Raw genomic sequence first — 27,982 nt, 5'->3', positions numbered from 1 at the left:
AAGGCAATGCCAAAGAATGCTCAAACTAGCACACCATTGCACTCATCTCACATGCTAGTAAAGTAATGCTCAAAATTCTCCAAGCCAGGCTTCAGCAATATGTGAACTGTGAATTTCCAGATGTTCAAGCTGGTTTTAGAAAAGGCAGAGGAACCAGAGATCAAATTGCCAACATCCACTGGATCATCGAAAAAGCAAGAGAGTTCCAGAAAAACATCTATTTCTGCTTTATTGACTATGCCAAAGCCTTTGACTGTGTGGATCACAATGAACTGTGGAAAATTCTGAAGGAGATGGGAATACCAGACCATCTGACCTGTCTCTTGAGAAACCTGTATGCAGGTCAGGAAGCAACAGTTAGAACTGGACATGGAACAACAGACTGGTTCCAAATAGGAAAAGGAGTATGTCAAGGCTGTATATTGTCACCCTGCTTATTTAACTTATATGCAGAGTACATCACGAGAAATGCTGGGTTGGAAGAAACACAAGCTGGAATCAAGATTTCCGGGAGAAATATCAATAACCTCAGATATGCGGATGACACCACCCTTATGGCAGAAAGTGAAGAAGAACTAAAGAGCCTCTGGATGAAAGTGAAAGAGGAGAGTGAAAAAGTTGGCTTCAAGCTCAACGTTCAGAAAACTAAGATCATGGCATCTGGTCCCATCACGTCATGGGAAATAGATGGGGAAACAGTGGAAACAGTGGCAGACTTTATTTTTGGGGGCTCCAAAATCACTGCAGATGGTGATTGCAGCCATGAAATTAAAATATGCTTACTCCTTGGAAGGAAGGTTGTGACCAACCTAGATAGCATATTTAAAAGCAGAGACGTTACTTTGCCAACAAAAGTCTGTCTAGTCAAGGCTATGGTTTTTCCAGTGGTCATGTATGGATGTGAGAGTTGGACGGTGAAGAAAGCTGAGTGCCAAAGAATTGATGCTTTTGAACTGTGGTGTTGGAGAAGACTCTCGAGAGTCCCTTGGACTGCAAGGAGATCCAACCATTCCATCCTAAAGGAGATCAGTCCTGGGTGTTCATTGGAAGTACTGATGTTTAAGCTGAAACTCCAATACTTTGGCCACCTCATGGGAAGAGTTGACTCATTGGAAAAGACCCCGATGCTGGGAAGGATTGGGGGCAGGAGGAGAAGGGTACAACAGAGGATGAGATGGTTGGATGGCATCACCGACTCAATGGACATGGATTTGGGTAAACTCCGGGAGTTGGTGATGGACAGGGAGGCCTGGCGTGCTGCGATTCATGGGGTTGCAGAGTCAGACACCACTGAGCTACTGAACTGAACTGACCTTACTCCAAAATGATATTTTTTCTTTCTTGTGGGAAACAGGAAGCTAATAGATTTAACCTCTGGTTTTTAAACAAATTCCAACAAGATCCCCAAGGCTCTTTCCCAAAAGATAAGCTGCCTGTGGAAATAATGAAGGGGAACAACTAATGACTGCAAACTTTTGGGTAAAATTCCTCTTCATCTAAAGAGTACATTTCTTTCCTTTCTGTTTCTATCAGAGAAGAAAAAATAAGTCCCCTAGAGTCCTCAGAGTGGTAGTAAGATTCCTCAGGATTCTTGTCCCAGGTATCACCTGCCCCTTTTTGGGGGGGGGGGAGGGCAATGGGGTTGGTGGTTGCACTAAGCAGCTTGTGAGACAAAGGACTGAAACTTCGCCCTCAGCAATGAGAGTGCCCAGTGCCAACTGCTGGACCTCCAGGGAATTCCCTGACCACCTGCCTCTTTTTAACACTCTTCCTGAAAACCTCAAAGAGTTTTTGCTGTGTCTTGAGGGCACTCTCTCCCCAGTCTGCCTCTCTGTCTTTTTAATCATGCCAGCTCAGGGGTTCATAACTGCTTGACCGCATAAAGAAACCCCACCTTAGGCTGAGGACTGAAAGCAACGCGGCTAGACAGTTTGTAAAAAAATAAAAGGACAACTAATTCTCTGGGATTGGACACGACCTTCTGATATTCTGCAAACTACTGTCCCATCACAGCAAGAAGATTTAAACAGGAAGTAGTCCAGACAGAGATAGCATACCTCCAGACCAGGCAGATTCTGAAAATGTTTATCCCATTGTCTCTGAGAAACCTAAATTGTAATAGTGCCCCTTCAACCCTCAACAGTGGTCCCAACCCACCCTTGCAGCAGTTGGTCTATAGCTTATAGCTTCTCCTTCAAGACTATTTTCTCTGTCTCTACAAAGACTCTCCTCTCCTGGGCCAAGCAGATCTCAGACTGGCTTCATTCACTTAAAACCGCAGGTCAGGTTCCAGGCAGGAGTCAACACATTTTTCTAAAAGGTCCTGATAGTAAAATGTTTTTGGCTTTATGGGCCAGACAGTCTTTCAGAACCATCGACTCTGCTACCGCAGCATGAAAGTAGCTTTAGATGATTCATAAACAAGGGAACATGGCTATAGTTTCGATAAAACTTTATTTACAAAAACTACCCACAGCCAGATCTGGCCCTTAGGATGCTGACCTCTGACCCAGACCATGAACCCTGTGGGCACTTATGTTTTATTTAAAGTAGAAGAGAGGCTCTCATACTTGTAAAGATTCAGACATGAGCAGAATTTCATTACCTGAAATAATCACAGAACAACACAAGAAGTCACAGGTATGACACCAGGGACAAGGATTTCAATACACACAGAAGTTCAGACACTGGAGCCTCACCCATTTGGGGCTGGCAAAGGAGACTAACCTCAGTCCTTCCAGGGGACACTTTTCCAGTCCTCTTAATTAAGGCCATTTACAAATGGCTTGGAAAATATTTGGGAAATGAAGCAGTTGGGAAAACCTATGAAATGGAACATTGGCTATTAGCATCTGCTCCTCCCCACTTGCCCCACCCACACCACCACCCCACAGGCAAACGCACACAATGGAAAATAAAAGCATGCACAAGCGTATTTTCAATGATTAATCTCACTGTTTCACTTTGAAATCTAAAAGGGAAAAAAAATGGAAGCATTCCTATTTCCCATTGAAAGTAATCACAGCTTTATATCCCTGGGTGTTTACATAAAGAGAGCTGTTTATTTAGAATCCTTGCTGATAAGAACACCACACGCTCATAACTTATTATATATTCTCTTTCCATTTTGTCTCTTTTTTGGAGGGGGGGGAGAATTATGTATATTTTATGATAACCCAAAATGACTTATACATAAAAAATACAGACTTTAAAGATAAAAAGGATTAGTCGCAGGTAATGCATTTTCCATGAGTGGCTATAGGGCTCTCGGTTCCAAGAGGTACCGACTGCATACAAATGAATTGATAAAAGTCTGACGCCGTGGATGGGTAGCAAGGCTCATGCTTTGCTGGAGATGATTCTTAAAGTTACAATAAATCAGACAGACAGTGTCGGCCTTTGAGGATAAACCTGTGATGGCTTGTTGTGCCTCTCTGAATCGCCTCAGAGGCCCAGGGACTCAAAAGTGCCTAGATGTCACATTAAATCTACCGGGAGAATGGAGCACTTCAAAGACGAACGCAATCAGATCTGATGGAAAATACATTTTCTGAAAGCTACTGACAAAAAAGTAATCTTTGATGTGGATGTTGAATAACAATTGATATTGTCTTCCCTGACATTTTTCATTATTGCCGTCTTATACAGCCTACTTCATGTATTAAAGCAATATTAACTGTTTGACAGGGACAAATCCTCCAACTATCACATAAGCAATTGTTTCTGAATTGTCCTAGCCCACTGCCTATAAAACCTGTCCCAATAACTGCTTTTAAATACGACAGTAGGCTCTTTCTCCTGACTAGCTAGACAGTGTCTGAGCTCCAGTGTAGTTCAGTGGAGTCTGGGGAATATTAAAAATGGTTAGGTGGTTATGAGGTGTCATTTGATTATAAGGAAGGAGCAGGAGTGTTTTTTGAAGGTGAGTTTTAATGAGAGAGGTCTATAAAAGTTAGTCCCTATTTCTCCCCATCTTCGGTACATGTTTATATCGAGTAGATGCCCACAAATCTCAGATCTGTTGCAATTCTTGTTGTTCAAAGCATAAAGCAACGTACAAAAGATCTTTGTTACTCATGCAATGAAATAAAGCAATCTCTGCCTGTGCAAGAACCTATAAATATACTGGAATTAAGTCCCTCAATATGCTTCTGGAAAGAAATCTAAGCAGATCTGGGAGGCATATATGTCTCTTTCAAAATCCATGCTACCTCCTGAGGTTTGATGTCTTAACCTTCAATTGTAAATACATGTAATTTCATTGTAGGTATTTGTAAAGCCTAAAATCTCTAATTTTCTGATGACCTTGAGCTTCTTGAGAAATGGACAGGAGAAGTTCTACAAAAGAGCTAGGAATTTTTTTTTTTTTCATGAAATAGGGCTAATTGCACCCCAGAGCAAAAGATAAAACACTAAAACCCCACAATTCGAAATCACAAAACCACAATAACCTGTGTTGTCAACTCTCAAAAGTTATCATTTGTGGCTAAGATACCTAGGGGATATGATATATATTCTTCACTTACATCATTATTATTATTTACTCACCTTCCCTGGAGTTTCCAGCTTTCACACACCTTAACAATATTGGAGCTCACCAGCATTTTTATGGTGCAGAAGTTTTTCTCAAACTCTCCTTGTCCACTGGGATTGGGGGTGGGGGTGGAAAGCAGTGCAGAGGGCTCAGTTTCCTTTACAATATCTGAAATAAGGCAGGTCATGGTGGGGAAAAAAATGAACAAACCACTCCCCAAAAGTGGAAAATTATAAGATAAAGCATTGCCACTCAGGAATTTTTGTGACCTTAGGCAAGTCATTTACCATTCTTTGCTCTCCATCAGGGGTCAGCAAGCTTTTTCTTCAAGGATCAGATAGTAAATAGATAATACTTTGTGGGCCGTACTGTGTCACAAATACTCAATTTCACTCTTATAGCACAAAAGCAGCCACTGCTGATACATAAATGAATGGCATGGCTGTGTCCAAATAAAACTTAAATTAAAAAGCAAGCTAATGATCCAGATTTGGCCTGCAGACCAGATCTGGCCAGTCCCTGCTTAGAATCCCCTTTCTGTAAAATGGATCCTAACAGACTGAGGTCTAATACTCTTTACCGCCGAACAGATTAAACTAGTTCACAAAAACAAGTGTTTCTCCCTTTGATAAGAAAAAGCAACATGAAAAAAAGTACAACACAGTAAATATCTTCCAAGAGTCACTGGATGACTATATTTATCTTAATAATTATATTAATAATAATAATATGCAGTGATATATTAATAATAAATATATTAAGGTTGTATCATTGCTTATTAACCCATTTGGTCAATTTTTTACGACTGTATATTTTAAGATATCATATAGGAACTTTTCTGGTGATCCAGTGGTTAAGTCTTCACTTTCCAGTGCAGGGGACGTGAGTTCAATCCCTGGTCAAGGAGCAAAGATCCCACACGCCTCAAGGCCAAAAAAACCACAACATAAAACAGAAGCTCTGACATAAATCACAGCAGGATCCTCTATGACCCACCTCCCAGAGTAATGGAAATAAAAGCAAAAATAAACAAATGGGACCTAATTAAACTTAAAAGCTTTTGCACAACGAAGGAAACTATAAACAAGGTGAAAAGACAGCCTTCCTAGTGGAAGAAAATAATAGCAAATGAAGCAACTGACAAAGAATTAATCTCAAAAATATACAGGCAGCTCATGCAGCTCAATTACAGAAAAATAAACGACCCAATCAAAAAATGGGCCAAAGAACTAAACAGACATTTCTCCAAAGAAGACATACAAATGGCTAACATGAAAAGATGCTCAACATCACTCATCATCAGAGAAACGCAAACCAAAACCACAATGAGGTACCATCTCATGTCAGTCAGAATGGCTGCTATCAAAAAGTCTACAAACAATAAATCCTGGATAGGGTGCAGAGAAAAAGGAATCCTCTTACACTCTTGGTGGGGATGCAAACTAGTATAGCCACTATGGAGAACAGTGTGGAGATTCCTTAAAAAGCTGGAAATAGAACTGCCATATAACCCAGCAATCCCACTGCTGGGCATACACACCGAGGAAACTAGAATTGAAAGAGACACGTGTACCCCAATGTTCATCGCAGCTCTGTTTACAATAGCCAGGACATGGAAGCAACCTAGATGTCCATCATCAGACGAATGGATAAGAAAGCTGTGGTACATATACACAATGGAATATTATTCAGCTATTAAAAAGAATGTATTTGAATCAGTTGTGAAGAGGAGCTAAAAAGCCTCTTGATGAAAGTGAAAGAGGAGAGTGAAAAAGTTGGCTTAAAGCTCAACATTCAGAAAACTAAGATCATGGCATCTGGTCTTCATGGGAAATAGATGGGGAAATAGTAGAAACAGTGTCAGACTTTAAGTTTTGGGGCTCCAAAATCACTGCAGATGGTGATTGCAGCCATGAAATTAAAAGACGTTTACTCCTTGGAAGGAAAGTTATAACCAACCTAGATAGCATATTAAAAAGCAGAGACATTACTTTGCCAACAAATGTCCGTCTAGTCAAGGCTATGGTTTTTCCAGTAGTCATGTATGGATGTGAGAGTTGGACGGTGAAGAAAGCTGAGTGCCAAAGAATTGATGCTTTTGAACTGTGGTGTTGGAGAAGACTTTTGAGAGTCCCTTGGACTGCAAGGAGATCCAACCAGTCCATCCTAAAGGAGATCAGCCCTGGGTGTTCATTGGAAGGACTGTTGCTGAAGCTGGAACTCCAATACTTTGGCCACCTCATGTGAAGAGGTGACTCATTGGAAAAGACCCTGATGCTGGGAAAGATTGAAGGCAGGAGGAGAAGGGGACAACAGAGGATGAGATGGCTGGATGGCATCACCGACTCAATGGACATGAATTTGGGTAAACTCTGGGAGTTGGTGATGGACAAGGAGGCCTGTCGTGCTGTGGTTCATGGGGTCGCAGAGAGTCGGACATGACTGAGTGACTGAACTGAACTGCATTGAGTGGATGAAACTGGAGCTTATTATACGGAGTGAAGTAAGTCAGAAAGAAAAACACCAATACAGTATATTAACACATATATATGGAATTTAGAAAGATGGTAACGATGACCCTATATGGGAGACAGCAAAAGAGAAGCAGGGGTAAAGAACAGACTGTTGGACTCTGTGGGAGAAGGCGAGGATGGGATGATTTGAGAGAATAGCATTGAAACATGTGTATTATCATATGTGAAATAGATTGCCAGTCCAGGTTCAATGCATGAGGCAGGGTGCTCAGGGCTGGTGCATTGGGATGACCCTGAGAGATAAGATGGGGAGGGAGGTGGGAGGGAGGGTCAGGATGGGGAACACATGTACACCCATAGCTGATTCATGTGAATGTATGTCAAAAACCACCATAATATTGTAAACTAATTAGCCTCCAATTAAAATAATAAAAAAAAGAAGCAATATTGTAACAAATTCAATAAAGACTTTAAAAATGGTCCATATCTAAAAATCTTAAAAAGAAAAAAAAGGATTTAGCACTGCTATGTTCTCTTGAACTTCTTTACAAACTCGCAAAACACACTATATAGTTTCTCATACGGTCACAGGAATAGAAGGCTGGTGAAGTCTATCAAAACTATTTAAGAAGAGAAGCTTCCAGGTAGACACAGAAACTTGCCTTCAGGCAGGCCTTCTCTGAATGCTTAAGTAGTCTTTTCTAATAACACAAATATAAGATAAATAAGTATGCATGGTTTATTAGGGTACAAAAGACCTGAAAAGGCTAGTGCCTCCCATACAATCACATAAGAACCAAATCCATCAAGACCAGTAAGGCTATGCTGCACCAACAAGAAACCAGAATTTCTCCAAGGTTTAAAAAGGCAACAAAGGTTATTTTCATTCTGTGCTGAACTTCTACCTTGGCTTGGCTAGATGGCTTTTTTTCTTGTAGGTATTCAGGGTTCGAGCCTGACAGACAATCTGATCCAGGCTTCTATGATCAAGAAGGCAAAAGAAATGTAAGTGTGCAGAACTTCACCTGAGCTCTTAAAAGCGGTGCACGTTGAACTACCACTCACTTTTTCTTGGCCAAAGAAAGTCACAAGGCCGAGTCTGACCTCAATATAGTAAGGAAGTGAAACTCTTCCCTTGTACACCACTGCGGTGTCCACTGTAGAGACCATGTAGTTTTCTTTGTGAAGCTCTGACTTGTCTGCTTCTGACATGTAACTTCATTGGAAACTCTCTAAACTGGGAAGGCATGGATCTGGGAAGGGCACAGAGAGCCTCAAGGCTCACCAAGAAGACAAGAAAGGCCAATGGGCTGAGGTTCCATTCCAGGGCTGAGAGGCTCAGGGGAGAGCACTGGCTCTGACACGCATGTACATAGTAGCTCAAGAAGGCTGCAGCCTGATACCCTGATGCCTCAACAGGAATCTGCACTGTGCCACCTTCACGAGCAAACAGAGCCATCCGGATGGGCCTGATCCAAGAGTAACGTTCCGTAGAAGGGACAGAACATCAGAGATAAGACCCTGGATTCGCTGGAGGGCCCCATCAGATGCTCAGCCCCAGTGTCTTTCTGTCCAGCATGTGGAAGCGCAACCCACTCAACTGGCCTGAGTCAATCCCTAGAACCTGGGGTCTGATGAGGTCAATAGAAGTCAAAAGTGAGACTGGCCCAGAGAGCATGCCTCCTCTACATCTGAGGCTGGGGAAGGAGTCTTACAATTACATGAGGAGGAAAGTCTGTTCTCTCTACTCTCGTTTTTTCTTTTGTTTGTTCATCAGCATCACTGCGTGAGCCAGCCTGCGGAAGTTCCTCCCTTCCACTGAATCTGTGCTGTCAGGCTTTCACCCACCCCTGAGTGAGAATTTAATGAACTGTTAGGCAGCTGACTGGGAGCAGAGATGAGTTTTGCCACTTAAGCACTAAATGTACAGAACAAAGGCCTTGGGAAACAAAAAGGAGAGAGAGACCTCAAAAGCTTCCCAACAAGGGGAAGAGGCTCTGACTCTAGGTACCGCTGGGGCTGGTCCTTCCCTGGCCCCTGAAAGTCACACATATGCCCTCATATTTCATCTGGCAGCCACTGGCAGCTGAGCTCAGCTCCCATAACAGATTCAAAGCAGACTGACACACAGACTCAGTGCAGAGACTGGGAGCACACCTTTCTTCCCAGCAATGTCGCTCTGCTCACTCCGACACCTCACCTGCCTTCCCAGAGTGCATCATCACCACCAGCCACAGGGCCTGCTTCCCCCAGAGCAGTGAAGCTTATCCTTTAGAGTCTCTAAGGTCTGAATTCAACTTCTATGCTACAAGCTGTGTGGCTTTCAGAAAATCACTTAACCTTTCTGTGCCTCAGTATTCACATCTGCAAGAAGGAATAATAACCTCTTCACATGCCATTCAGTGGGGAGGAGGGGGGTGCCTAACACCTACTGACCACTATAGCATTAACTGTCACTATCATTTGCCTCTAAACAGTCTGCCACATTTGCAATTCTTATGCCTTCCTGACACAGGGAAGATGATGGAATTACTCTCGCAGTTGCTAAAGCAACTCAAACGAAAGAGGGCTTGCCTGTTGCCTTTGACAAGCATATTCTTGGTTTTGACACGGGGGATGCAGTTCTTAATGAAGCTGCTCAAATTCTGCGATTGCTGCATATAGAAGAGCTCAGAGAGCTACAGACAAAAATTAATGAAGCCATAGTAGCTGTTCAGGCAATTATTGCTGACCCAAAGACAGACTACTGACTGGGAAAAGTTGGAAGATGAACATTGTAGGATTTCAGCTTCTCACCTACTTAGTACAATTGGGAACCACGTAAGCTTTGGCATGTGTTTGGAAATGTCATGTTTTCGAGGGAAGAATCCCAGAAAATTGACTATGTTCTAGAGATTTACCATCATTGCTTTTTCTTTAATCAAGTTGAGAAGGTGAAAAAAAAAGAGAGAAAGAGGTTAGGACCACCTCTTCACATGCCATTCAGTGGGGAGGAGAGGGGTGCCTAACACCTACTGACCACTATAGCATTAACCGTCACTGTCATTTGCCTCTAAACATTCTGCCACATTTGCAATTCTCATGCCTTCCTGACACAAGGAAGATGATGGAATTACTCTTCCTTGAGCAACCATTATATACCAATAAATTACTACATCTAACCTCACATATTTATGAATTTTATTTCATTTGATGGCCATAAGAGCCTAGACACATTTGTGCCCATCTTACAGATAAGGAAAGTGAGGCTTGGGATAAGAAACATGTCCAAAGCCAACAGAATGGAGATTTCAAAGCAATTCTGTAATGCCTGTGAAGTGTTGCTTCCCACCCCTTTCCTCCTTGAGCCAAACAGAGCAAGACAACTGGTGTGGGTGGAAGAGAAGGGACCTTGTTGACTGATGAATTCTTCTACCAAAATAAAATAGCAAGGAGGAGGGGATATAAGGGAGGGGGAGGAGGGCACCGCAAAACAGACTGTGGGGCAGCAGTGCCATCTTGAGCCCCGGGAAAGGCGGCCGTCTCATCTCTTGATTCCACATTGATCTCTAGCTGTGTTATTTCACAGCAAGGAGAGGACAAGCCTATCCCCTTTGAACATCTGCCTCAAATCCATCTCTGCCCCCACTGGGGGGCAGACTCTCCAGCTGCCGGCTGCATACTTCCGGAGACCCTCAGAGAAACTTCTGCCCCTTCTGACCTTCCTCCCCTCTGGAGGAACAAGTATGTCTTATTCCTCATCTGGATTTAACCATACTTCTCATCTGGATTTAACCAACATCCCCGAGTTTCAAAATAAATCAACTCAACAAACTGGAACCTTGTGAAGTGTCCCCGGGGATGTGTGTGCTGTCAGGCTCAGCCGAGTCTCCAGCAGTTGGAGCCTGCGAGCCAGGAGGTCTGGATTCTGGTCCTCACCATCACAGGCTCACTGGGGCAAGAATCCCACCCCCAAGCGTGAGAAGTCCCCTCCCCACTGTGCTCAGATGCCCTGTAAGGAGAAGAGCAGATGATCCAACGGCTCCTCCAACTCTAAAGAGCAAGTTCCAAATCGCATCCCTTCCTTGATCAGTTGTCCCAAACATACCTCTTGAAGTCCTAGAACATTCCCAAGTGGAATCCAGCAACTGTCACTATCAATAACCTCACTTTTTCCATGTCAGTTAATTGAACCAAATAGGACAGAGTAAAAATGACCAACCTTAACAGAGGAGAGAAACAGTCTGTCAGTTAACTCAAATACCAAAATAATTGGAACTGAATCAATGCCACTGAGATATGAAAAGATAGCAACCAAATGCCTCACTATATATAACAATATAAAGCTCTTGTCCTGAGACTCCCATAAGCAGAAAACCAACAGAAGGGAGATTTTGTGCCAAACAGAGAGTGAGAAGATGTTTGTGAAAATGCTTAGAAACCACCAAGTATATACAGATAATCACCTAACGCATGGTGATAATGGGAACAGGTGAAGGGCTGGCGATACCTGTCCTCAGGCTGTGACTATCATTTGCCTTAAGTTATGCAGGAGAGGTGTTAACTCAAATATTCTCTGTTGGAAGGAGAAAAAAGGGAGACCTCTATGGGGCACCTACTCCACACCAGGCCCTGTGACAGGTGCTTACATACTTTGCCTCATGGAATCCTCACCCGTGCCCTATGGGGGAAGTGTCTCTGCTATAGATTAAACGTTTGTGTCCGCCAAAACTCAGTTGTTGAAATCCTAACCCCCGAGGTGATGGTATCAAGAGGTGGGGCACCTTTGGGAGGTGATAAGGTCATGAGGTCATGAGGGTGGGGTCATCATGACGGGATCAGTGCCCTCATAGAAAAGATCTCACAGAGCTCCCTTGATTTTTGTATTATGGGAGGTTACAGAAAAAAGATACCAACTATGACCCAGGAATAGGGCTCCCACCAGACACTGAATCTGCTGGCACCCTGATCTTAGACTTCCAGCCTTCATAAACATGAGACATAAATTTCTGTTGTTCATAAATTATCACTCAGGCTCTAGTATCTTGTTATAGTAGCCCAAATGGATTAATATAACCTCTGTCCTTAGATTTCAGACCTAGAAACTCAACTCTGTAGAGGTTACAAGGACTCTAAAGCCGCTCAACCAGGCAGAGGCAGAGTTGAAGTTTAAACCTCCAACTCCAAATATAAGTCTATCAGACCCTGTCTCCAGCCATGATGTCATGAAGAAAAGCAAATGCAGCAGAACAGTTTACATAAGGCTTAACAATTAGAAAAACGAGGTAAGAGTACAGTAGACTGATTGTTTTCGTCACCTAATATCCATTCACCACTCTTTCAGTCGAATAGAAGCCATGCCCAGTGGGCATACTCAGCCCTGCTGTTTTCACTTCCCAGATTTGAGGGGTAGAAAACGATAATCCCGCCTGGCCATCAGCACCCTGACCTCCACCACCCACAGGGCCAGCTTCAACAGCTGAGTCCACCTGTTCAAACGAAACATGTCTGCTAGCATGGTGTTGGCTTCTAAGGCACACAGCTGTCCCCACATGGTAGCAAGGCTGGCCCCCAGCAGTTGCAAGCATGTATCCTGCCAGCCTAGCAATCCCAACAGATACTTTATTCTTTTCCTCAAATCTCCACTTAAAAGTCCTAGGCTGATTCCAATTTATCTGCTTTGGACAAACATTCTCTTTAGAACCAATAAGGTTGCCAGACAAAACACAGGACTTCTGATTCTTTAAAGTTCAACTTCAGGTAAGTCATTTTTTAGCATGGCAATATTCAAGACGTACTTATACTAAAAAATAGTTAATTTTTTTATCCGAAGTTCAACTTTAGTTGGGCACCCTATTTTGTTTTCGTTTGTCGGTGCTTTGTTAATTCTGGCAATCCTAAGAACCAGTCGTCGTGGCCGAGCAGGGTGGAACAATGAAGGCTGTGGCCAGAGCTGGGTTGCATGTCCACCCCACAGCACATATGGAGAGAGCAGGCAACCTCGTCTAAGCCACAGGAACAGAGACGGGCAGAAGGGTGGCTTCCCAAAAGAAAAGGTGCCCCTCCCAGGAGAGAGGAAAAGGCTGCTTAACAGCCAGAAACAACAGATGAGCACAAGAACCAGAGAGACTGCCTCTAAGGAAGAGGAACATATGTTTTCAGTGGGGGCGAGGGGCCTGTGGGCCCACTAAGTGGGAGAAAGAAGAAGCCTACACCGACTCCTCCTCACCCTTCCAAGCCTGTGTTTTTACCCACACATATTTGCCAGATTGCTCTAAAGAAGCAACAGCTGTGGAAACTGACAGTTTACAGTTGTGATAAATCGCATTAGTAAAGTATTTCAAATAAGTCATATCTAACTAAAAAACAAGAAGTCATCTCTGAACAAGTAAATTCCTCCTTCAGCGTGCGGAGCCTTCAAGTGGCAGGTTTCGGCACTTACCCACCGCCTGTTGTTCTGCTTTCCTTGCAGGAGTGCCTTTCATGGGGGTATGGGGACAGTGCATTCTTTCAGATGCAGAAGAGACTTACTCAGGACCCATGCAAAAACAAAAATCTGAAACAAGGCATGTATTTCATTCCTTGGGGGGTTTCTTAATGACTTAGAGCCCAACTTGGTTTCAGATCTGCCTGTCATCCCTCTTGTGTGGCAGGAGAGAGAGCATGCAAGAGCTTCCTGTGCGGTCCGCCTGTCCAGCCTCATCTGCTGGGTAGCCAGGCCCCACAGGGCTCTGCTCTCTTTTCAAGCCAATTCGTCTCCATCTGTAACATTTTTAAAGAAACTCATGGATAGGTCTTCTCCAACACGTTCTTTTTACTTCAGTTTAGAAAGTCATTCGCCTGCACATAATGAATGGCCTGAAGACATCACTGAGCCTCTTTTTCTCCCAGGGTCAGGGCCAGCACTGCCTCCCCCGACCGCAGTGGCCCAAGGCCCTACAATGGGCTTCAGGCCCTCGCCTCCCCTCCCGGCCCCGCCCACCCCCATCCCCCGCCTCCCTCCCCTCCTCCCGCAGAAATCACATCTCTTTCTCCAAAACAGTCTACTTCAGCTTGATTTCAGCAGATCCTTTACCCTGCCAGTTAGTAATTCAGGACTAATTAGGTGATTGCTTTCATTTATGATGGCAGTCGGGGTGAAGGTGGGGAGGGGGATGAAATGGTTTTGCCCCTATTCTTGTTGGAAAAATAAATTACATCCATTGTCACTTTAGATCTTATTTTTTCCCCCAATCAAGCAAATTAGCAGCTTGGTTCATTTTCCCAGCATTCACTCCTGAACAGACGGCAGCGCCCTGGAATGCGGCTTAGAGCTGTGTGGTCAGTGCAATTGTTTGGGGTTGTTTGTGCCAACAATGAGAAGAGCCGGCTGTCTCCTGAAAGAGGAGTGGCACTTGTCTTGTTTAGGCCAAGGAGTTGCCATGAGCTAAGCCAGACTGGATTCTGAGGAAGGTGTACATCGCCATCTAGTGGAGACGGGCGCTCACTGCAATGCACTCATTGCTGGTTTTCCCTTCTGTCCAGTAAGGACCTGCAATGTCTTTTGCAGGTTCCTGAAACTGTGGTGTTGGAGAAGACTCTTGCGAGTCCCTTGGACTGCAAGGAAATCCAACCAGTCAATCCTAAAGGAAATCAGTCCTGAATATTCATTGGAAGGACTGATGCTGAAGCTGAAGCTCTAATACTTTGGCCACCTGATGCAAAAGACCCTGATGCTGGAAAAGATTGAAGGCGGGAGGAGAAGGGGATGACAGAGGATGAGATGGTTGGATGGCATCATGGACAGGATAGACATGAGTGTGAGTAAACTCTGGGAGTTGGTAATAGACAGGGAGGCCTGGTGTGCTGCAGTCCATGGGGTCACAAAGAGTAGGACACAACTGAGCAACTACACTGAACTGAAAAAGGAGTGATGCTTCTGAACTGTGGTGTTGAAGAAGACACTTGCGAGTCCCTTGGACTGCAAGGAGATCAAACCAGTCAATCCTAAAGGAAATCAATCCTGAATATTCATTGGAAGGACTGATGCTGAAGCTCCAATACTTTAGCCACCTGATCCAAAGAACCGACTCATTAAAAAAGACCCTGATGCTGGGAAAGATCGAAGGCAGGAGGACAAGGGGACAACAGAGGATGAGATGGTCGGATGGCATCACTGACTCAATGGATATGAGTTTGAGCAGGCTTCAGGAGATGGTGATGGACAGGGAAGCCTGGCATGCTGCAGTCCATGGGGTCACAAAGAGTCAGAAACAACTGAGCGACTGAACAAAAACAAGGAGGTCTCTTTATGTCACCAGGAGTGAAATATTTGCCTCAATGACTTAAAGTGCAACCCCATGCTTGCACAACATCTCTGTTGTAAGCAGCTCTCTTTCATCCCCATGTTCAGGTCCAAGACAGGTTTGTCATTGTCTGAGCATTGGGTAGCTCTGAAGCTGGGGATCTCTCCCTTGTCCTAATAGTGTGGGAGGAGAGCACGGCACCTGCAGGCAACAGGCTCCTTCTACTCTGCAGCCTCACTCTCAATCCATCTCACCCACAGCAAGTCCAATTCCAAAGTGCACAGGGCAGAGGTATTTGAAACCCTGCTTGTTCACCCGAGGGCATTGCCACTTCCCAATGGGAGCCAGAAACATATCCAAATCCTAAGACTCTTTCCAGTCTTGGTGTTGAGGAGCAGGTCTCACTCTCTGTACTCTGACAACACACAAATCAGCATCCTTTCCTTTTCCACTAAGTCTACCTATATGAAGAGCATATCGATCTCCCCTATTTTAACACAGGAGCCACGATTTTCTTGGATTTTGTGTACAGGGAGAGGGGAGAATGGGGATAAGAAAAAAATACATCCCAATATGGAACGGTTTGGGGCCGTGGTTGGCAACCTGGAGCAGTTTTGCACCCAGGAGACATTTGAAAGTGCCTTGGGACATTTGGGATTGTCACGACTTAGGGGCTGCTAAAAATTCTCCCATGCGCAGGACAGCCGCACCATAACAAAGAATTATCCAACCCCAAACGGCAGTAGTGCTGAGGCTGAGAAAGCCTGGTTCGGGCTCATAAAGACTGCCCTCCAGCAACCGAGTTAACACCGATTGTCCTCCAGTGAGCCACACTGCAGAGGCTGTGGATAATTCATCCTCTCCCAAGTCAGTATTTACCATCGTTTTTCTTCTTTTAGACTCTTCCATTTTAAACATAATTTAGCTGTCTCTTGCCCCCCGCCCCCCACCCTCTGCTCTGCTGGGAAGAGAAAGGATAGGGAAGGGGGAGGGAAGGCGACAGAAAAGGAGGATTAGAGGCATGACCTGTTTCTCCTGGAGAAGCCAGGCACATTCCTCTCTCAGATGTGCTTTGTGACCGAGCAGGGTACAATTAAAAGCACAATAATTTACTTGTTATTCAAGTCAGGCATTAGTCCGGGTAATGGCGTGCTTGGTGGAGAGATGGATTTCCTTGTTAGGAGCTAAGCACAGGATTAGCTGAATTCTCCATGGAGAAATCTTGATTTGTTCAAGGTCTTTCATGTTTTCTACAGAGAAGGGATTATGTCTTCTTAAAGAGGGGCCTTGCTTAAAAAGCTACAAAGTATAAGAAAAGGATTTAGGGCAGAGGGGCCTGTGGTTAAGTAGCTGAGGGGTACAGGGAATTTTAGAGCAAAGGATTATTTAAAGCCATAAAGTTCAAAAAATAATTGGTTTAGCACTACTGGGTCAGTGCTGGCAAGTACACTGTAAAGGCAATTAAGCATGAGCTAATATTCATTTTACTTTGGCTAATTATTGCATGGATCCCGGAAAGAGGGGAAAGACAACAATGCCCCCTCCCAACAATGCCCCCTCCCTAGCAATCAGGACGTTGTTTTTGGTTTTTTTGCCTTATAGGCACACTTATTAGTTGGGGTGCCCCAGAATCCAGCCATCACAAGGGCCTCGTTAGTTAAAACACAGGAAAATTGTTCTCTCAGGGCAGAACAGTGCATGCTTTGCTATCCCAGCAACCAAGTAGAAGCCACTATTAGTTTTAACTCCATCGGTATTATTGGCCAGAGAGGACACAAAATACACAATCCTGACTTCATTGATGCACCAGCTAAGCCTGGGTCAGGGGCTTTCAGCTGGGGAAACTTCAGCCATCCACCCCCACCCCCACCCTCACCCTCACCCCTGAGGGACAACTGACAATTTCAGGAGACATTTCTACTTATCACAACTGGGGAAATGCTATTGGTATCTACCGGGTAGAGCCCAGGGATACTGTAGGAATATCTCCCAATGCCAAGGACAACCCCACAACAAAGATGCAAAATGTCACCAGTGCAAGGTAAGAGGCCCTGGCCTAGACAGAGGCAATTTCCTCTCTTTGAGAAGATGAATGTCTTCAGAATCTCTGCTTTCTCAAATACCTAATTGACAAGTAATCAGATGACCATATTTAATGCTAACTAACACACTTTTCTTCCTCCTTTTCTACACTGGGCATTCATTCTCCCAATTCAGGAAATCAAGTGATGCCAAGAAAAATTTGCCCTGGAAGAATGGTCCTTGGAGGCCAACCAGGACCCAAGTCTATGCCTGCCTTCTCCTTCCAGGATTCACAAACACACATACACCTCCACACACACCCAAGAGAGAAGAAAGCAAACCTCACAATCCTCTGGTTTGGAGTTTTGAGGACTTTTCTGAGATTACCCATTCCTCCCTGCATGAAACATGTACAGCGAAGTCATTTGTCCTGCAGCTTTAAAGGAGTTAAGAGTCCAAAGCTATAAAATATCCATTTCTCCCTGGTGAACGATGACTCACCCTGAGGGAGGTTCACGCTCAGGACAGGAGTGTCCACGGAGCTGGTTCCAGCTAAGGGGCTGTGAATCAGGACTGTTCTGAGGACCTCAACACTCTGGGAGAGCCTCAAGGATGCAGTGGCACAGTGGTAAAGAAACTGCTTGCAAATGAAAGAGATGCAGGAGACGCAGGGGTCAGGAAGATCCCCTGGAGTAAGAAACGGCAACCCTCTCCAGTATTCTTGCCTGGAAAATCGCATGGACAGAGAGCCTGGCGGTCTAGAGTCCACAGGGTCTCAAAGAGTCAGACGCAACTGAACCAGCACAACCTCCTCTTATAGGAGAAGGCAGGTGAGGGGGCCACACTCAAACTAAACCCTATCCCTCACCCTGCAGGAGACAGAAACCCTCTTCCCTCAGGTCCCACCAGCCCTGCTCTCCCTGCTTCTCTGCACCCTCTCCAAACTGGCTTTCCTGCTTTGTCCCTTCTCGTTCAATCCACTCTCCATACAGCAGACACTGGTGATCCTGATAAGCCTCAAGTCAGATTGTGTGTCACTCCTACACAAAATCCTTCAGAGGCTTCCATCTGGATCCAAATAAAAGAGAAGTATTCTCCCTCTCCTTCTCCATCTCCCCCTCTCTGTTTCACATACACACACAGTTCCTCCCTTTCCCTTATGCCCTCCCAGACATACCTGTCCCAGCTGTTCCTAGCAGCTCCCTCCCCACAGCCTTCCACACTTATGATTCACTCTGCCCAGAATGTTCTTTCTCTCCTTATCTATAGGGACTACCGTGTTATTCAATTCCACAAAACCCATGTTCATGACCCACTTGCCTCTATTGCTTTTTTTTTAAGATACAGGAATGCTGAATGAGGAAAGCTCTCTGTTATTAACTAAAAAAGAAAAAACTCTTCAAGCCATCAGGTCGTTATTTACAAGATGAAAATGGACAAGCACTGCACATTTCTAGCATTAGCGTTAAAATTTTCAGTGCTATCTTACATGAAAATAACATGAAGACATAGAAGGAATACAGTTTTGTTTGAAATGAGGGACTCCCCAAACCTGCCTGATTCCTTCTTATACTTTGACTTCTTGACCTGCAAACAGGTCTCCAAGACCCATCTTAGACCATCCAGGTGAGCCTAGCACTGAGCTAGATGACCACAGGCTCCCTTCTACTCCAGTCAGACTTCACATGACTTTTTCCTAGACTCTCATTGCTTTAAGAGTTTTTGAGAGTAGAGCCTATCACACATCTCCATTTCACCTTAGGAGAAGGGTATAGGTGAAAGTCACTGATCCTTGCTTTATGTACTCCTCAGAGACTGAATGGCTGTATAATTTAAAAGAAAAGTTAGGTTATCTAGAAGTCAGGAACCCCAGCATCATGCCCTTAAATGCTCAAATGACCTGAAAAATGAAAGCTCTCCAGACCTCTCAATTCTCATCTTCAAATGAGAAGACATACTGGACTACAGCAATCACTGTTTCCTGAAGTGTGAAGTATGGTGTGTACACCACTGTGAAAATTAAGCAATAGGTTGAACAAAGTTAAGTGCTTTTGTATTATGTACATATCTACCAAGCATGGTAATATTTAAATAGCCTCGCAACTCTACATATCTTAGCTATCTTCGCTACATGAAAGCTAAAGTAGGTCACACACACAAGCAAGACCCAATGCTAGTACATGAAGTCAAAGTATCACACCTTCAGCAATCATCCCTTCCACCTGAACTGTCTAGAATTATTGACACCAATGAAATGGGTACCCATGAGCTTTGCTAAAAAGACCTTAGCAGTACATCAAAGCATTGTTTTTGATGAAATGTGAATAGGTTAAAAAATATATATTAATGTGTTAAGTGACTGACTGCAGTTTGAAAAATCCTATACTTGATTTCTCGGTTTCTTCCACTTCTAGCTGTCTTTGACATATCACATGCTTATACAATGGCCAGCATGCTCTCTGCATGTCAGTCTTAATATATAATGTGTATTATATGTGCCTCATTAAGGACAAACATTCTAGTTCCACATGGGGAATCTGGAGCAGGCTCTTTTTTCTCTAAATGAATGGGCATTTACTCCAAGAACACAGACTTACATTTATGGCTCTAAACACACACATACACAAAAGTCAAGTCACTTTCTGCCCCTCTACTCTCAGTTCAGGCCCTGAAGGTATTGCTTACAACCCAACACTTGGCCCTCGAGGAAGATTCTCATCCACCTGACATCCCAGGCACCAGTACCTTCAGTCACCTCCTTTTCCTATTCTATTTCTGCAAAGGAAAGGAACTACCAGAGTGATGTAGAGACTGGCTGGAAAGTTGAGGCCTCAAAGATGTAAGGCTGAAGATGACCCTAAAGAACAGATGGGATTTGGACATTTAGCATGGAAGCTGGGGAAAATTACAACTGGGCAAGGAAGGAGTGGGCACTATACATGGTGGACAGACCTGGAACATAGGGTTTGGACTGGGAAGTAGAGAAAGAGCATGCTAGAGGGCAGGTTTGAGGGGTGAGTAAGAGAGATCTGGATAGCTAGCTAACGCATTTAAGCTCCACCCTGTGGCACTCACTCCAAAACATTTTCCAAAGCAAAAGGATTTCACTGTGAGGAAAGATGTAAGTGCTGCTTTTAGAGTTTAACTGAACCAGAATGACCTGGGCACCAAGATTCTTGTCTACTCTTACAGACACTATCCTCCTGGGGGAAAAACTGCAACAGAAAATGGCACATTAGTCTGCTTGGGCTGCCATAATAGAATATGACAGGCTGGATGCTTAAACAATAGAAATTTACTTGACAGCAATTCTGGAATTCTTCAGTCTAAACTCAAGGCGCCAGCAGAGTTGGTTTCTCCTGGGGCCTCTCTTCCCCGCTTGCAAACAGCTGCCTTCTCACTGTGTCCTTACATGGTTTTCCTCGGTGTGCACATGGACACAGAGAGGCTACTGATGTTTCCTCACCTTCTTATAAGGACACCAGTCCTATCTGCTTAAGGCCTCACCATTATGACTTTATTTAACCTTAATTACCTCCTTAAAGATCTGTTTCCTAATATAGCCACTTTGGAAGTGAGGGCTTTAACATATGAATGGGGGGGGGGGTGGAGGGAGGCTCCAAGATGATACCATTAATTTCAAACAATTCAGTTCACAGTAAATGGTATGAACTTGGACCAAAATAGTCACAATGGAAATTCAATAGGAAAAGAGAGATATTTGAAGGACAAATAGAAGATATTTGTGAAGTGTAAAAAGGGACTCAAAGACAACCCAAGAACATGGCTGGTGGGAGACGCCTCCCAGTACAGAGTCCCCTCGCAGGGTGTATATGCCATTGTCCTGTCCATCACTCTCCCCTGCAGGGTGACTCATGCACTTTCCAATGCAAAAGCACCCTGTCTTTATCAAATGAGAATTGTTAGGTTCAAGTATAAAGAGTTTTTAGGGTGGTGCAACAGACTATAACTAAGGAAAATAGAATGATAGTAAATGAAGGGGATGTAGACTTCAGCAAAAAAAGACCATAATATTGAGCTCTGTGAGACAGGATAATATTCAGCTTCCCAAAGGAAGTACGAGCTGACACATTCATTCAGCGACCCAAAGCCAGTTTCAAAATCGCACTTATGTGAGTTCAGCAAACCACTCTCAGAAGACAGGAAACCTTTTCCTTTTTTTTCATCTAACTCCCAAGGTGCCTAAGTCCAGTGTCACTGGTCAGATCATCACAACATCCCATCTGATCAGTAGTTGTGCAAGCTCTTAATCATTTTCATTAAAAGCTGTTCAGTCAAAAATCTGAGCATTGTTCACAAACTGGCTTAGATTACATTCCCCAGAAGCAGACTCAAAAATGAGGATTTGCGCATACACAGTTCATTATATACATGCTCGCACAGAGACTGGTAAGGAGAGCAGGGGAGCAGGGTAGAGATGGGAGGAAGCCACACAAAGATGCAGGTACAGCAGGTCACACAGAAGGCAGCTTTGCCTGGGTCCCCTGGGCCACTCTAAGCACTTCAAAGTGCAAGTCGTACCTCAGAGGTGAGGCCAAGGGACTGGGCTCTCCTACTCCCCCATCATCGGTTTAGGGCTGCACCAGAGTGATTTCCAGGCACCACAGGGAGTCTCCAAGCACTTCAGTCTCCCTGAGTGTTTGGACAAATTACAGTGGCCCAAGTGCAGTTTTCCTAAAAAGAGTCCCAGGTAACTACAGTGGCAATGAAAGCACATCAAAGCCAGTGGGAACATAACAAATGTAAAAAAGAATTAAGGGGATCTGACCAAGCACACACACCCTAATTTCACAATTCTACTAAAATATAGGAGAAGGAAAAAGTCATGGATGTGCACAAAGATTTAACCAAGTATGTCTGTCACCATGCTATTTAAAATGGGTGTGTCACCGAGGATGCTTTTGGTTTCAACTAACAGGAACCTCAACTCAAACTAGGCTCAGTAACACAGGGAGTCTGCAGGTTCACCTACTGAAAGTCTTAAGTTTACACTATGATTCTACGTAGGCTCTGCTTCATTTTCTGCCAGTTCTCCCAACTCTGCCTTCCTCTAAGCGCAGACTTAACTTGCCTTACATATGCCTTTTTTTTTTTTTTTTAAAGGAGGGGGGTGGTTTCTCAGGTGGCACAGTGGTAAAGAATACTCCTGCCAATGCAGGAAATGCAAGAGACTCAAGTTCTGTCCTGGGTTGGGAAGATCCCCTGGAGGAGGAAATGGCAATCTACTCCAGTATTCTTCCCTGAAAAATTTCACAGACAGTGGAGCCTGCTGGGCTACAGTCTGTGGGGTTGCAAAGAGTGGAACAGAACTGATCAACTGAGCACACACGCAGCTTTATAGGAGAGGGAGGTTTTTTCCTCTTTTCCAGGCATGAATACATAGAGCATAGTACCAAGCTTCATTCCAACGAAATTAACTTAGGTTCCTTGCATGCTCCTGAACCAATCACTATGGCAATGGTCACGGGGCCACCTTGGGTTAGTTTAGACCAAGAAGGGCTAATTTAGGGCACAGAGGGAGAAGGGAAATCCTACCTTGACTTCACACTTGACAGACAATGGACATGATGGAAGTGCTCAACAGCCATTAAAACCAGGCAAACCCAAAGTGTTAAAGTGTTAGATGCTCAGCTATGCCCGGCTCTGTGACCCCATGGACTGTAGCCTGCTAGGCTCCTCTGTCCATGAAATTCTCCAGGCAAAAATATTGAAGTGGGTAGCCATTCCCTTCTCTAGGGGATCTTCCTGACCCAGGGATCAAATTCAGCTCTTTCACATTGCAGGCAGATTATTTATTGTCTGAGCCACCAGGGCAAGCTGAAGATAACCTAAATATCTATAAATTGGGCATTGGTTTTACAATTTATCTTCATTTCAGTGGAAAACCACCCATCCATTTAAAACATGTAACAAAACAAAAAGAAGTTAAAAATGTGCTTTATATAGAAAGAGTAGGTTATAAGACTCTGGGAAAGACACACATCCATTCATTAACGGCCATTATCTCTATATGGCAGCATTTTGTTTGTTTGTTTTTAAGATTTTCATGTTAAATTTTTATTTATCTTCTATTCATATTTTCCAAAAGTTTTATAATAAAATGTTTTACTTTGTGAAGAGAAAAATATCCATCCTATCACCTTCATGCTTTTTAAAGGGCTGTATGTTTCTCATCTCATTTGCTTTTCCCATTAACCTTCCTAATAGATAGTCTAGCATTGATCCTTTTTCTTTAATGAAAGAAATAGGTGCAGCAAAATTAAAGGACGTGCCGAAATTCTTACAGTTAAGATATTACAGGAGTTGATATCAAAATTAAGGGATCTTGGTTTCTCTAGCAATTCTGTCTCAATTCTCCATATTCAATGATGCATTTCTCCAAGCTGATAAGGAGGAATATTCACACTCTTGACACCCTTGCTCCAAAGAAAATCAGCACCGACAAAGGGACTTCTCCACTTGGAGCTCAACATTCCAAAGAAATGCCAGTCCCTTTCTTTTCCTCCCAAAAGCAGTCTAGTGGATCCACGCCTGATGAACAGGATTATTAGTGACCCACAGTGAATGAGGCTCTCCTAGACGTGTCTGTTAGTCAGTGGTGCCTGGCGAACTATGGGGGCTGATGCTTTGGACAGTAAGCCTGACTCCCCTTCCACGAGCTGTTTCATCCTTCCTTTTGTAACTGTCAGTGCCAATGGATGGAAGATTGATCCAGCTGCTGGAAAGCAGGACTTTCTCTCAGCTCCCAGGCCCAAAGCTGGACTGGGTCGTCTTTCCAACCTCTCTATCAATAGTGGTGCTGAACCCTGCTCTGGGGAAATAATACTAACAGAAAGATCAAAATAGCAGACTCGTGTCTTTAGTGAACCACATCATGTGGGATTTAGATAAATAACTGCCACACCCGCACCCTCATTACCAGCACCAGAACTCTGAAAACCACTACAAATCATCCTGTTTTATCCTTCACATATTTTCTATGAAACATCAGCTTAATTCTGAATTTGGACCATCATTTTAGACTAGCCAGGCCATTTGGAATCCTAAATTCTGAGGACTAATGAAAAACATAAGATCTTTTTAAAGCCTAATGTAAAACTTCAAACTCTGTGGCTTCAACATCAGCGGACTTCCCAGAGGACATTTCCCTGGTATATAGCTGCACTGTGTGCTATGATATTTTCTTTATCTACGGCTACATCCAGAGTGGGGTTCACCCTCTTCTGAGTATGTGGGAAGACTACACCTCTGTTTCTTTTGCCTTTGGGTCCTGTGACTAGTTCTGGCCAACTGGTTCTAAGGGACAGTGATATGTGTCATTAATGGGCCAAAGCACTTGACAGACAGCGAGACCCTCGACCTACATCATCAACCATGGAAGTATGTGTGACATGGAGGGGCCTTTACCACTGAGCCAACCCTTGGAAGAGTCTCCCAGACCCAGAGCCAATGTTAGGTGAATGAAAAATAAAAGAATATTTTAAAGATACTTAAATCCTATGTTTATTGTTACAATAACACAACTAGCACTTGGCTAATACATATCCCACTATTGGGTCAGACACAGTGCTGGGCACATCACATGCATATCTCACTCTTCAAAGCAAACTGATAAGATGGATTCTATTATGATTCCACTTCACTGATGGAGAAACAGAAAAGTTAAATAACTGACTGAAGATTACATAGCAACTAAGTGACAAAACTGGATTAGACTCCAAAACGTACATTCATAACCACCACATTGCTAAAAGAGCTTACGGTGAGCTCATAATAGTTCAGTTCAGTCACTCAGTCGTGTCCGACTCTTAGCAACCCCATGAATTGCAGCATGCCAGGCCTCTCTGTCCATCACCAACTCCCGGAGTTTACCCAAATTCATGTCCATCAAGTCGGTGATGCCATCCAACCATCTCATCCACTGTCATCCCCTTCTCCTCCTGCCCCCAATCCTTCCCAGCATTAGGATCTTTTCCAATGAATCAACTCTTCGCATGAGGTGGCCAAAGTACTGGAGTTTCAGCTTCAACATCAGTCCTTCCAATGAACACCCAGGACTGACCTCCTTTAGGATGGACTGGTTGGATCTCCTTGCAGTCCAAGGAACTCTCAAGAGTCTTCTCCAACACCACACTTCAAAAGCATCAATTCTGCGGCACTCAGCTTTCTTCACTGTCCAACTCTCACATCCATAAATGACTACTGGAAAAACCATAGCCTTGACTAGACAGACCTTTGTTGGCAAAGTAATGTCTCTGCTTTTAAAAATGCTGTCTAGGTTGGTCATAACCTTCCTTCCAAGGAGTAAGCGTCTTTTAATTTCATGGCTGCAATCACCATCTACAGTGATTTTGGAGCCCAAAAAAATAAAGTCTGACACTGTTTCCACTGTTTCCCCATCTATTTCCCATGAAGTGATGAGACCAGATGCCATGATCTTAGTTTTCTGAACGTTGAGCTTTAAGCCAACTTTTTCACTCTCCTCTTTCACTTTCATCAAGAGGCTCTTTAGCTCTTCTTCACTTTCTGCCATAAGGGTGGTGTCATCTGCATATCTGAGGTTATTGATATTTCTCCCGGCAATCTTGATTCCAGCTTGTGTTTCTTCCAGCCCAGCATTTCTCATGATGTACTCTGCATATAAGTTAAATAAGCAGGGTGACAATATTCAGCCTTGACCTACTCCTTTCCCTATTTGGAACCAGTCTGTTGTTCCATGTCCAGTTCTAACTGTTGCTTCCTGACCTGCATACAGGTTTCTCAAGAGACAGGTCAGATGGTCTGGTATTCCCATCTCTTTCAGAATTTTCCACAGTTTATTGTGATCCACACAGTCAAAGGCTTTGGCATAGTCAATAAAGCAGAAATAGATGTTTTTTGGGAACTCTCTTGCTTTTTTGATGATCCAGCGGATATTGGCAATTTGATCTCTGGTTCCTCTGCCTTTTCTAAAACCAGCTTGAACATCTGGAAATTCATGGTTCACGAATTGCTGAAGCCTGGCTTGGAGAATTTTGAGCATTACTTTACTAGCATGTGAGATGAGTGCAACTGTGTGGTAGTTTGAGCATTCTTTGGCATTGCCTTTCTTTGGGACTGGAACGAAAACTGACCTTTTCCAGTCCTGTGGCCACTGCTGAGTTTTCCAGATTTGCTGGCATATCGAGTGCAGCACTTTCACAGCATCATCTTTGAGGATTTCAAACAGCTCAACTGGAATTCCATCACCTCCACTATCGTTGTTCGTAGTGATGCTTTCTAAGGCCCACTTGACTTCACATTCCAGGATGTCTGGCTCTAGGTGTGTGATCACACCATCATGATTATCTGGGTCGTGAAGATCTTTTTTGCACAGTTCTTCTGTGTATTCTTGCCACCTCTTCTTAATATCTTCTGTTTCTGTTAGGTCCATACCATTTCTGTCCTTTATCGAGCCTATCTTTGCATGAAATGTTCCTTTGGTATCTCTAATTTTCTTGAAGAGATCTCTAGTCTTTCCCAATCTGTTGTTTTCCTCTATTTCTTTGCACTGATAGCTGAGGAAGGCTTTCTTATCACTCCTTGCTATTCTTTGGAACTCTGCATTCACATGGGAATATCTTTCCTTTTCTCCTTTTCTTTTCACTTCTCTTCTCTTCCCAGCTATCTGTAACGGCTCCTCAGACAGCCATTTTGCTTTTTTGCATTTCTTTCCAATGGGGATGGTCTTGATTCCTGTCTCCTGTACAATGTCACGAACCTCTGTCCATAGTTCATCAGGCACTCTGTCTATCAGATCTAGTCCCTTAAATCTATTTGTCACTTCTACTGTATACTCATAAGGGATTTGATCTAGGTCATACCTGAATGGACTAGTGGTTTTCCCTACTTTCTTCAATTTAAGTCTGAATTTGGCAATAAGCAGTTCATGATCTGAGCCACAGTCTGCTCCCCGTCTTGTTTTTGCTGACTGTATAGAGCTTCTCCATCTCATAATAGTTAACTGAATCAAAAGAAGGAGAGAAGGGAACAAGAGAGCCTTAATGGCTAGAATTGAGAATGGAATTTGAGGATTAAAAGAAAAGACCTAAGGCATCAACTCCAAAATAACATTTGGCAATGTAAGTACATCAGAATTGTCATGTGTTAACAGCCCCAGGTGGTGCTAGTGGTAAAGAACCTGCCTGCCAATGCAGGAGACCCAGGTTTGATCCCCGGGTGGGGAAAATCCCCTGGAGAAAGAAACGGCAACTCACTCCAATATTCTTGCCTGGAGAATCCCATGGACAGAGGGGCTTGGCAGTCCATAGCATTAGAAAGAGTTAGACACGACTGAGGCGAATTAGCATGCACACAAAAATCACAAATATAAGCAGTTAACTGAATTACATGTGTATAAATAGAGCATATCACAATCAATATGAGTATAGAGAAGTTTCACCTATTTTAAATGCTGAGAACAACGGCCTGTTTTCCTATCAGGTGGAACACTGAGCCATTTTTCCTCAAAAAACACTTGACTTCCAATGACTACTCAGATGCCAGTCTTCATATAAATCCAAGAAAAATTTTAGGAAAATAAATTCTGTTAACCATTCATTTGTTTAGAATATAATCAGACTTGGCATTCCACTGGACAGTAAATCAAAGAACCCAAAGCAGTATCACTGAACCATAGTAATTGTGGC

General features: G+C 43.7%; 1 long non-coding RNA gene across 48 annotated transcripts in view; it reads right to left on the bottom strand.

Annotated features, from left to right (window-relative positions):
• Positions 1 to 27,982, bottom strand: part of LOC145512531 (uncharacterized) — a 1,082,988-nt gene that overhangs the window by 1,033,165 nt on the left and 21,841 nt on the right. For 26 of the 48 annotated variants that reach the window (XR_014058616.1, XR_014058634.1, XR_014058638.1 and 23 more), the window contains one exon: positions 4,549 to 4,702. The exons of 16 other annotated variants lie outside the window; for them this stretch is intronic. This is a non-coding gene — a long non-coding RNA (uncharacterized LOC145512531). Of the gene's footprint in view, positions 1 to 2,727; positions 2,824 to 4,548; positions 4,703 to 11,095; positions 11,210 to 27,157; positions 27,298 to 27,982 lie in introns of all 48 variants that reach the window. 6 more of the 48 variants (XR_014058585.1, XR_014058648.1, XR_014058642.1 and 3 more) reach the window with 3 other exon arrangements.

This window comes from Giraffa tippelskirchi, chromosome 1 (assembly GCF_054371585.1).
Source record: "Giraffa tippelskirchi isolate mGirTip1 chromosome 1, T2T-mGirTip1v1.2.pri, whole genome shotgun sequence".
In the NCBI taxonomy this organism is placed as follows: Eukaryota; Metazoa; Chordata; class Mammalia; order Artiodactyla; family Giraffidae; genus Giraffa; species Giraffa tippelskirchi.
Note: the sequence above shows the minus strand (reverse complement) of the source record. Positions and strands in the feature narration are given on the sequence as shown.